Genomic DNA, 12237 nt, shown 5'->3' on the forward strand with positions numbered 1-12237 from the left:
CCCACCGCAAACATCCGGTGAATTTACTTGATTACTCACGATTAACGTTCACAAAATACATAACAATTATTTTAAGAATTATAGATACAGAACTCCTTTATGCAATCGCGGTGTCAGATTTTAAAATAGCTTTTCGGCGAAAGCACATTTTGCAATATTCTGAGTAGATAGCCCGGCCATCACGGCTAGCTAATTTGACACACACCAAGTTTGGCACTCACCAAACTCAGATTTACTATAAGAAAAATTGGATTACCTTTGCTGTTCTTCGTCAGAATGCACTCCCAGGACTTCTACTTCAACAACAAATGTTGTTTTGGTTCGAAATAATCCATAGTTATATCCAAATACCTCCGTTTTGTTTGTGCGTTCAGGTCAGTATCCGAAGGGTGACGCGCGAGCGCATTTCGTGACAAAAAATGTAAAATTATTCCATTACCGTACTTCGAAGCATGTCAAACGTTGTTTAAAATCACATTTTTATGCGATTTTTCTCGTAAAATAGCGATAATATTCCGACGTTGTATTCATTCAAAGAGAGAAAGAAAAACATGGAGAATTCACATGAACACGCATCTCCAGTGTCACTGTTTTCAGCCTGACCACTCACAAAATCTCCTGCTGTTTTTCGCCCAGAGACTGGAGAGACATCATTCCACTTTCTGGCGCCTTCTGAGAGCCAATAGAAGCCTTAGAAAATGTCACGTTACAGCAGAGATGCTGTATTTTCGATAGAGATGCCACAGAAGGAGAACAAATTGTCAGACAGGGCGCTTCCTGTATGGAATCTTCTCAGGTTTTGGCCTGCCATATGAGTTCTGTTATACTCACAGACACCATTCAAACAGTTTTAGAAACTTTAGAGTGTTTCCTATCCAAATCGACAAATTATATGCATATTCTCGTTTCTGGGCAAGAGTAGTAACCAGTTTAAATCGGGTACGTTTTTTATCCGGCCGTGCAAATACTGCCCCCTAGCCCCAACAGGTTTTAAGAAACACTATTTCCGGATGAAGGAAATCTACAGAGTCCTATTTTAAAGGAATTCCCAAAGAGTGAATGATAAATGGTACGAATATGTGCAAGTAAGTAATGTACTAGTATTACTTTTGAAACAGAGACTCATTGATGTTGCCAGTGAACTTTACTATACAGCAATTACAGTATTTACTGTCATTTCAGAGAATCATGGAATTGGATGCAAGTCCCATCCCCCAGGAACTCATAATCACAGATGAGACTGGATGCAATTTTGCGAAGACGAGGAGGAGAGGAAGGAACATAATTTTTCAACGCACCATCATTGAGGTACCTGGCCAGCGCGGGGGGAAATGTCACCATATGCGCAGCTATGAGCCACAATAGGGTCCTCCATCGCCATGCCACACTTGGACCATACAACACTACCCATCTCCTTGATTTCCTAAATACCTTACATGACAATCTTTTTCAGCCAGAGCAGAAAGGGCCAGGTGATCCTGAGCAGCAAATGTTCTAATTTCGGAAAACGCAACTTTTCATCGGGGTGCTCAGGTCCTAAACTGGTTCCATGACCATCCCAGGTTTACAATTCTCTATCTCCCACCATATTCCCCTTTTCTCAACCCCATGGAGTTGTTTTCAGCATGGCGGTGGAAGGTGTAAGATCGCAAACCCCATGAAAGTATGGCCCTTGTCCAAGCAACGGAGGAAGCCTGTGGTGACACCCCAGCAGAGTCCTGTCAGCGGTGGATGCGTCATGCCACAAGATATTTACCCCGCTGTCTTGCCAAGGAGAATATCACCGGTGTTGTTGATGAAAATATGTGGCCGGACCAAAACAGACATGACTGATTTTGTTTTCACAATGGAGTATTTGTTTGACTTATGATTATGATTTTGTATTTTGACAGTTTATTTTTTTCCATACAATTAATCTAAAATACAGTACAGTAGTACAAATAGGACTGTTTTTCTTCCCTTGCATATGCAAAATATATTTACTGGATGTTTGCATTTTTACTGTGTGTGTGCTTACAGTATGCTGTTAAATATGTATTAAGTCATGTTGAAATATATATATTTTTTGCATTTGTGTTCCTTTCTTGTTTGAGTACGCACAACAATAAAGTAAATCTTGGTCTTTACGCTGAAATAGGTTCTGATAGTAGTGATTTGAATATGTCACAGTGTGATCTCAGTTGTCACTAAGTTCGATTCATTTGGTGTGTGTGTGTGTGTCTCTCTCATTTGTAAGCAGAGTTTAATTTTGAGTAGGGAGTACATGATTTTGATTCCTGTGTTTTATTTTGCAAGATCTCTGTGGGCTTTGGGGAAATTGGCTGTTTTGTGTATAGAGTTTGAGTACCTGAGATGAAGTTTCAGCAAATGTGTATTAACAATTGGGAAAAAAACTATAGTATAATTCACCAATGCATTTCTTGGAAATCCCCAAAATGTTGCTATCAGGTTGTAAATCACAGCTGGTGTGATACATTGCTCCCTCCAGCCATTCGAGATGCAGTTTCAGTTTCAATTAAATCAACACATTTTTTATTTGTGACATGCGCAGAATAAAACAGGTGTAGACCTTACCTTGAAATGATTACAATGCAGTTAAGACAAATAACAGTTAAGAAAAAGATTGACTAAATTAACTAAAGCAAAAATAAATGACCAACAATAAAATAACAGCAACGAGGCTATGAACAGGGGTACCAGTACAGAGTCAGTGTGCAGAGGTACAGGTTAGTTTAGGTAAATTAGGTAATATGTATATGTAGGTAGGGGTAAAGTGACTATGCGTAGATAATAAACAGCGAGTAGCAGCAATGTAAAAAAAAAAGTGGGGGTGGGGTCAATGTAAATAGTCCGGGAAGCCATTTGATTAACTGTTCAGCAGTCTTATGGCGTGGGGATAGCAGCTGTTAAGAAGCATTTTGGTCCTAAACTTGGTGCTCTGGTACCGCTTGCCAAGCGGTAGCAGAGAGAACAGTCTATGACTGGGGTGGCTGGAGTCTTTGGCAATTTTTAGGGCCTTCCTCTGACACCGCCTGGTATAGAGGTCCTAGATGGCAGGAAGCTTGGCCCCTTTGTTTTTACACTGCTGCTCCTCGCTTTTTATTATCTATGCATAGTCACTTTACAAATTACCTCGATTAACCTGTACCCCCGCACATTGACTCGGTACTGGTACCCCCTGTATATATCCTTGTTATTGTTAAGTACATTTCTTGTCACATCCTGACCAGTAAAGGGGTCATTTTGTTATTGTAGTATGGTCAGGACGTGGCAGGGGTGTGTTTGTTATGTTGGGATTTTTTGGGTACTGTTCTATGTCATGTATTTCTATGTTTGTATTTCTAGTTCTATTTCTATGTTCAGGGTTTTGGTTTGGCCTTCAATTGGAGTCAGCTGTTCTTCGTTGCATCTAATTGGAGGCCATATTTAAGTAGGGGTTTTCAGCTTGTGTTTTGTGGGTGGTTGTTTCCATGTATAGCCATAGTACCTTACAGGACTGGTTTTCGTCGTTGTTTTGGTTCAGTGTTTTGTATCCTCTTAATAAATAAGAAGATGAGCATTCACATACCCGCTGCATTTTGGTCCACTCAATACGACGATTGTGACATTTCTTGTGTTACTTTTTGATTGATTCGATTTTTTTAACTGTAGTTTATTTAGTAAATATTTTATAAACTCTATTTATTGAACTACATTGTTGGTTAAGGGCTTGTAAGTAAGCATTTCACGGTAAGGTCTACACCTGTTGTATTCGGCACATGTGACAAATACAAATTAGATTTGATTTGATGTAGACAGGTTATTAGTGTCTGTCTGTAGTGGGTATTTATGTCTGTTGACCCTATGATAACAGACTGTAAATACACTAGAAGAGGTCAGGTAGACTGTTGATCATGGTGGTATTTATGTCTGTTGACCCTATGATAACAGACTGTAAATACACTAGAAGAGGTCAGGTAGACTGGTGATCATGGTGGTATTTATGTCTGTTGACCCTATGATAACAGACTGTAAATACACTAGAAGAGGACAGGGAGACTGGTGATCATGGTGGTATTTATGTCTGTTGACCCTATGATAACAGACTGTAAATACACTAGAAGAGGTCAGGTAGACTGTTGATCATGGTGGTATTTATGTTTGTTGACCCTATGATAACAGACTGTAAATACAGTAGAAGAGGACAGGGAGACTGGTGATCATGGTGGTATTTATGTCTGTTGACCCTATGATAACAGACTGTAAATACACTAGAAGAGGCCAGGTAGACTGGTGATCATGGTGTGAGTTAGACTTGTGGACAAGATGGAAGAATGGTTTATAATAGTGAGTGTGATTGAGTGACTGAGTTTTGGGCTGACATTTAGAAAAATGCAACACCCCAAACATAGACACCTAAAGAAACAACACCGTCAACAACAACAAAACAGTAGCAACACAACCACAACAACAGAACTAGTTTGAAGATTGACTTCATGCCCTCAGAGCATGTGCAGACCAGCTAACTGTTGTGTTTTCTGACAGGCCGTTATCCCCACCTGCTTCAAGATGTCCACTATCATCCCCATGCCCAAGAAAGGGAAAGTAGCTGAGCTGAATGACTACCGACCAGTAGCTCTCACACTAGCTCTCCGGCACAGTAGCTCTCCGGCATCATGAAGTGCTTTGAAAGGCTAGTTAAAGACCACATCTCCTCCCTCCCCGACACACTCGACCCTCTTCAATTCACCTACCGCCCTGACAGATCAACGGAAAACACAATCGCCATTGCACTGCACGCTGCCCTCACCCACCTAGACCAAAGGAGTGCATATGTGAGGATGCTGTTCATTGACTACAGCTCTGCCTTCAATACCAGAGTGCACTCTTGGTGTGTCTATGTGTTTATGTACGAGTGAGTGAGTGAGTGAGTGAGTGAGTGAGTGAGTGAGTGAGTGAGTGAGTGAGTGAGTGAGTGAGTGAGTGAGTGAGTGAGTGAGTGAGTGAGTGAGTGAGTGAGTGAGTGAGTGGAAAGTCAAGGTGAGGTGGTAGATATGATCGTTTCTAAGAAGAGAAGGTTGCACAGTGTCAGTGGTGACAGATCTGTCTGTCATCTACAGTCAACAGTCTGATAATAGAGACAAAGATAGCATAGATATAGACAACCAGACCAGACACACAGACAGACCAGACAGACAGACTCCAGAAACATCATGGAGATGAAAAGAATGATGATGACGACAATGATGATGACGATGACCTGAATGTACCATCATCATGCATCATAAAGACCTGTCTGTTCTCTCCAGCTGTTAGACAGTAGTTGGCATGGATCCAAACAGTCTCCATCTCAGTCTCTGGTAACCTTGGACACTCCGCCCAGCCAATAGCAGAACACAGGAACACAAGGTCAGGGCCTTAATCTCTCTCGTCTTCCTGCTGACCTGGAACACAAGGACCTGGAACAGCCATTACCAACAGGTGCTGCACACCATGTATCCTGCTAGCCCTGCTAAATGACTCCTGAGTCAACAGTCTGCCTGTGATCTTCCCAACGCACCAGGCTAATTTAACATAATAGGTCCTAGCTGCCCTCTGTGCAGTAGTGTTTGGAAGCCGCCCGGCTAAGAGGAACAGGTGCAGACTAGAAAGGTAGAAGCCTATACGTACTGTGAACACACACTGACACACACACAAACACACACACAGTGTACCCAGTCACCTGTGTTGTAATATGAACTCTGAGCTGCTAGGTTGGTAGATTTCCCATCCCTGTACTGTATATAAATAATTGATAACTGGGTTTTCCAATCCCTCTATTCTCGGTTGGCCAAACACGATTATTAATGAAAGGGCTCTAGACAGGTATAGAAAAGGAGGGAGATAGAGAGAGACAGATGGATAGACAGAATGAACGTGTACTTCTGGTGTGTGTCCTGGTTAGAATGAACCCTCTTGAACTCCACTGCTCCCCCTCCCAGTCCAACTTATTTGGTTTTATTGAACCATTGGGAAGAAGTAGAACGAAGAAAGGAAATGAAGGAGAGGTGATAGTCAGAAGAGCACTGTGTCAGATTCGAACCCATGGGATTGAAACGGAATTGACCCCAACCCGGGGTCTGCAGTACTGACTGCTAGACCACAGGCCACATCTGACCATAGAACAGTGCAGAATGACACCAGAATTACTAACACGTCTCTACATCTATCTCCTGTATCTATCATCTACCAGGTGAGGTGGTGCTGTTCAAATAGATTTTTATGAAGAGTAAAAGGCTCATATGAATTACATCATATCATCTTGGTGATAGTGTGGCTGGGGGTAGGTCTTCCTACATACCACCTTTCTGATTCTATGATGGGGATTATGTTCTAAATGATAACAGTCAGGGTTGGGGTCAATTCCGTTTCAATCCCAGTCATTTCAGGAAGTACACTCAAATTCCAATTCCCTTTCGTGCTTTTCAATTAGGAAAATTTGGAATTAGGTTTACTTTCTGAATTGATTGTAATTAAAATGGAATTGACCCCCAGCCCTAGTAAAAGTAACGCATTCTCATTTCACACACATCACACAAGTCACAGAATGCAACTACACAAAAAAAAAATGCAATATTATCTTTAAATTTGGTTTAGATTTTACATTTAATCTTCACATTTTTTTCCTTGTTGAGATTTTGGCCCAGGATTCAGCCACAAATATATGGTTAGCAGGAGAGCTAGAACATGACTACTGCAGTTAGAGAGGAAATAGTTACTGTAAGAGCTAGAACATGACTACTGCAGTTAGAGGAAATAGTTACTGTAAGAGCTAGAACATGACTACTGCAGTTAGACAGGAAATAGTTACTGTAAGAGCTAGAACATGACTACTGCAGTTAGAGGAAATAGTTACTGTAAGAGCTAGAACATGACTACTGCAGTTAGAGGAAATAGTTACTGTAAGAGCTAGAACATGACTACTGCAGTTAGAGGAAATAGTTACTGTAAGAGCTAGAACATGACTACTGCAGTTAGAGGAAATAGTTACTGTAAGAGCTAGAACATGACTACTGCAGTTAGACAGGAAATAGTTACTGTAAGAGCTAGAACATGACTACTGCAGTTAGACAGGAAATAGTTACTGTAAGAGCTAGAACATGACTACTGCAGTTAGAGGAAATAGTTACTGTAAGAGCTAGAACATGACTACTGCAGTTAGAGGAAATAGTTACTGTAAGAGCTAGAACATGACTACTGCAGTTAGACAGGAAATAGTTACTGTAAGAGCTAGAACATGACTACTGCAGTTAGAGGAAATAGTTACTGTAAGAGCTAGAACATGACTACTGCAGTTAGACGGAAATAGTTACTGTAAGAGCTAGAACATGACTACTGCAGTTAGACGGAAATAGTTACTGTAAGAGCTAGAACATGACTACTGCAGTTAGAGGAAATAGTTACTGTAAGAGCTAGAACATGACTACTGCAGTTAGAGGAAATAGTTACTGTAAGAGCTAGAACATGACTACTGCAGTTAGACAGGAAATAGTTACTGTAAGAGCTAGAACATGACTACTGCAGTTAGACAGGAAATAGTTACTGTAAGAGCTAGAACATGACTACTGCAGTTAGAGGGAAATAGTTACTGTAAGAGCTAGAACATGACTACTGCAGTTAGAGGAAATAGTTACTGTAAGAGCTAGAACATGACTACTGCAGTTAGAAGGAAATAGTTACTGTAAGAGCTAGAACATGACTACTGCAGTTAGAGGAAATAGTTACTGTAAGAGCTAGAACATGACTACTGCAGTTAGACGGAAATAGTTACTGTAAGAGCTAGAACATGACTACTGCAGTTAGAGGAAATAGTTACTGTAAGAGCTAGAACATGACTACTGCAGTTAGACGGAAATAGTTACTGTAAGAGCTAGAACATGACTACTGCAGTTAGACGGAAATAGTTACTGTAAGAGCTAGAACATGACTAATGCAGTTAGACAGGAAATAGTTACTGTAAGAGCTAGAACATGACTACTGCAGTTAGAGGAAATAGTTACTGTAAGAGCTAGAACATGACTACTGCAGTTAGAGAGGAAATAGTTACTGTAAGAGCTAGAACATGACTACTGCAGTTAGACGGAAATAGTTACTGTAATAGCTAGAACATGACTACTGCAGTTAGACAGGAAATAGTTACTGTAAGAGCTAGAACATGACTACTGCAGTTAGAGGAAATAGTTACTGTAAGAGCTAGAACATGACTACTGCAGTTAGAGGAAATAGTTACTGTAATAGCTAGAACATGACTACTGCAGTTAGAGGAAATAGTTACTGTAAGAGCTAGAACATGACTACTGCAGTTAGAGGAAATAGTTACTGTAAGAGCTAGAACATGACTACTGCAGTTAGACAGGAAATAGTTACTGTAAGAGCTAGAACATGACTACTGCAGTTAGAGGAAATAGTTACTGTAAGAGCTAGAACATGACTACTGCAGTTAGAGGAAATAGTTACTGTAAGAGCTAGAACATGACTACTGCAGTTAGAAGGAAATAGTTACTGTAAGAGCTAGAACATGACTACTGCAGTTAGAGGAAATAGTTACTGTAAGAGCTAGAACATGACTACTGCAGTTAGAGGAAATAGTTACTGTAATAGCTAGAACATGACTACTGCAGTTAGACAGGAAATAGTTACTGTAAGAGCTAGAACATGACTACTGCAGTTAGAGGAAATAGTTACTGTAAGAGCTAGAACATTATTTCAGCAGGCAGTCTAGTTCTGCTTTTCACACCTCTATGACCAGGAATAGACCTAGTGAGAAATGAAGTGTTAAAGGATGGTTCAGTCAGAGAGGCAGCGCTAATAATCATCACCAGCTAACTTCATCCAACAGGAGTTTCACTCCTCTCCCTTCATCTTTTCCCAGATGTGTGAAATTGGTTTTTAGATAATAGCATAAGTCAAGATAGTCCCAGTCGGTATTAGACAGAACGTCATGGGGAAAACAACCTGTGGTTACCTAGGTTACTTCATTGGCTCACAACAAAGTCTTGAACTTTTTCAAACAAAATTCTCATCTGCTTGTTTTAGTCAATTACAAAACTACATTTAAGAAAAGTACAACATGTCTAAAGATAACTAGGGAGCAGGCAATGTTGAAAAGTTCTCACAACTTAGAAAAATGTAATTTTGTAGGGCTTCCCTCATGCCCCTTTTCATGAATGAATGTGCTAGCAGCCACATGAGTGAGTGAGTGCTAGCTAGCTATCTACCGACCAGAACACTAAGCTAGCCAAGACCAACAACACAAACAAATGGACTATACAGCTGCAAGTAGTGAGTGGAGTTACAAGCGAACTATACTAAACAAGTAAAATGTGTTACCGGTGATATGTTGTTTCTTTTACAATGGGGGCCAATTTGATCAAATGTTTGTTTCCCCCAATTTGTGGGCGTGGTCGAGAGTAATTTGTTATTATATGTGAATATCGTGCGTGAATCTAAGTTACAAACCAAAAAAATCGAAGTTGTGAGATGTGTTTTTTTGCATTGGATGCGTCTCAATCCACCACATCCTCCAGTGTCGAACTTCCGCATCTGTGGTGAAAGGTGGCAGAGCTAGAGTGTTTTTTGTCAGACCATGAGACAACCAGAAAAATCCCATGTAAACGTCTGTAGCGTCCGAAACGGTTTGACCTACAACCTATTATGAAGGGGAGACCCTCACGAACATGATGGTGTTTTCCGTTTTGCTCTACGATCCCCACAAGTGTCATGGGACTCTTCTGAAGTTAACCGATGCCGTTATTCTGAAGTTAACTGGTGCCGTTATTCTGAAGTTAACCGGTGCCGTTATTCTGAAGTTAACCGGTGCCGTTATTCTGAAGTTAACCGGTGCCGTTATTCTGAAGTTAACCGATGCCGTTATTCTGAAGTTAACCGGTGCCGTTATTCTGAAGTTAACCGGTGCCGTTATTCTGAAGTTAACCGGTGCCGTTATTCTGAAGTTAACCGGTGCCGTTATTCTGAAGTTAACCGGTACCGTTATTCTGAAGTTAACCGGTGCCGTTATTCTGAAGTTAACCGGTACCGTTATTCTGAAGTTAACCGGTACCGTTATTCTGAAGTTAACCGTTACCGTTATTCTGAAGTTAACCGGTACCGTTATTCTGAAGTTAACCGGTACCGTTATTCTGAAGTTAACCGTTACCGTTATTCTGAAGTTAACCGTTACCGTTATTCTGAAGTTAACCGGTACTGTTATTCTGAAGTTAACCGGTGCCGTTATTCTGAAGTTAACCGGTGCCGTTATTCTGAAGTTGTCCATTTGCCTACTAACATGGGGTGAACAGCTGTGGTGATTGCTCTCTATCCAATAGCATAGACAGTGAGACAGACCTGCCCAGCAGCACAACTTCATTTATATAAGACATGTCGCACAATAATTTTTTCTTTTGAAATACTGCACCAAACACCTTAGATGTAAAATTGCGCAACTAAAACATCCTCGGTAAAAACGTCAAATTACAGATTTCTTAACTTATTTTAGATTCATTCTGGGGATTTTGAGGAAGTGAAATAGGCTTCTACAGTGTCTCATGAAGGACAAACACCAAATGAGGAATCGGTCAGGAAACACACCTCCAAGACTGAAATCTTGTTTTTCTAATGAGAAACAGCAAGTTGCAAAAAAGAAGTGCCAATCTGCATGTTCAGTGACTCTTTAAGCTGTGATTCTCAAACGTAATGGATATGTTGGCATTTATCAAGATAAGGCTTTCCATGTCTGTTTCTGTTTTACATATTTTCTTAACTCATTTAATTATAAAATTATCTTAATAATCTTGGGGGGGGGGGGGGGGGTTGCAGTTCCATTCTCCTTTAGTATTTGTTTATGTTTTATATTGACACAGATAGATATGAGATAACGAGGGAACAGAGAGCAGTGATTCTTGAAAGGGACAAACTCATTTCTTTCACAAATATTTGTCTCAATATTAACAAAATGTGAAATATATATTTTTATACACCAATGTATCAGCTTTCACACCATGTAAAGGAACAGCCTCCTAATAAAACATTTTCTTCATAAAATATAACTACATGGATTTATGTAAACTTTTTCATTTTAACATGAATTGTCCAACAAGTATTTGAAAGCCTTGATTGTTTAATTCTAACATTAGATTATTTAAATATGTAATTCAAATCTCCAAACTTATTTTTGTTTTATAGTACTGTATAATGCTCCAGGGCTAATTTCGTTAGCATTTTTTGCATGTTTTTCTAGATTCAGAACATAAAACAACATTTATAAAGCAAACATTATCCCTTTGGTCTAGCACAGCAAATACTTTTGTCATATATCATGTAGTGAGGCAAATATTTTTTGGGAATATTGAAGAAGAAATATAGATCTTAATAAGGGTTGGCCATTGGTGATGAAGTTTTCAAAAAATACTCAAAACAGACATATTTGCCTTACACACATTTGTAAAATATGGAAAATTATTCATTTGAAAACCATGAATAAACTGACCCTGCTCATTCCTGATTCATTTAGGATTTTAGTCAAATCTGACTGTCATGTCCTGACCATAGTGAGTGTTATTTTCTATGGTAGATTAGGTCAGGGCGTGACAGGGGGTGTTTGTCTGGTTTTTGTATGTCTATGTTTTGGTTCTAGGTTTGTATTTCTGTTGGTGTTATTTGGCATGACCTCCAATTAGAGACAGCAGGTTGTCGTTGTCTCTAATTGGAGGTCCTATTTAAGTTAGGTTTGTTCCACAGGTGTTTGTGGGTGATTGTTCTTCGTGAGGTTATTGTTCCAATAGCGTCACGGTTTGTTGTTTTGTATATACTTGTAATGTTTAATGGTTGCATTCGGTTTCACTGATTTAGTTAAACATGTGGAACTACGAAAACGCTGGATCTTGGTCCTCTCATTCAAACAGCCGTGACACTGACAGAGTTTACCAAATGTCCAGACACATTCTTTAGCGATCACAGGTTTGAGAGAAATATTCCCCTAGAGTCGATTGACGTGCCCGCGAGTCAAAAGTGACATCCTTGTGAGTTTATGCTAGAGACTTACTGTTGGAAGTGGCTGCAGCTCAATACCCTCTTTCCGCCGATTCTATAACATGGAGCTTGTGAAACTGTGTTGTTTTTCTAGGAAATCGTAATGAAATCGTCTGTAAAGCCCAAACTGTTTGAGCATTTTTCAATTATAAAAATAAAGTTTCCCTGTCAGAGAAGGATTGTCCCGACTTT

This window comes from Salmo salar, chromosome ssa06, assembly GCF_905237065.1.
Source record: "Salmo salar chromosome ssa06, Ssal_v3.1, whole genome shotgun sequence".
Lineage (NCBI taxonomy): Eukaryota > Metazoa > Chordata > Actinopteri > Salmoniformes > Salmonidae > Salmo > Salmo salar.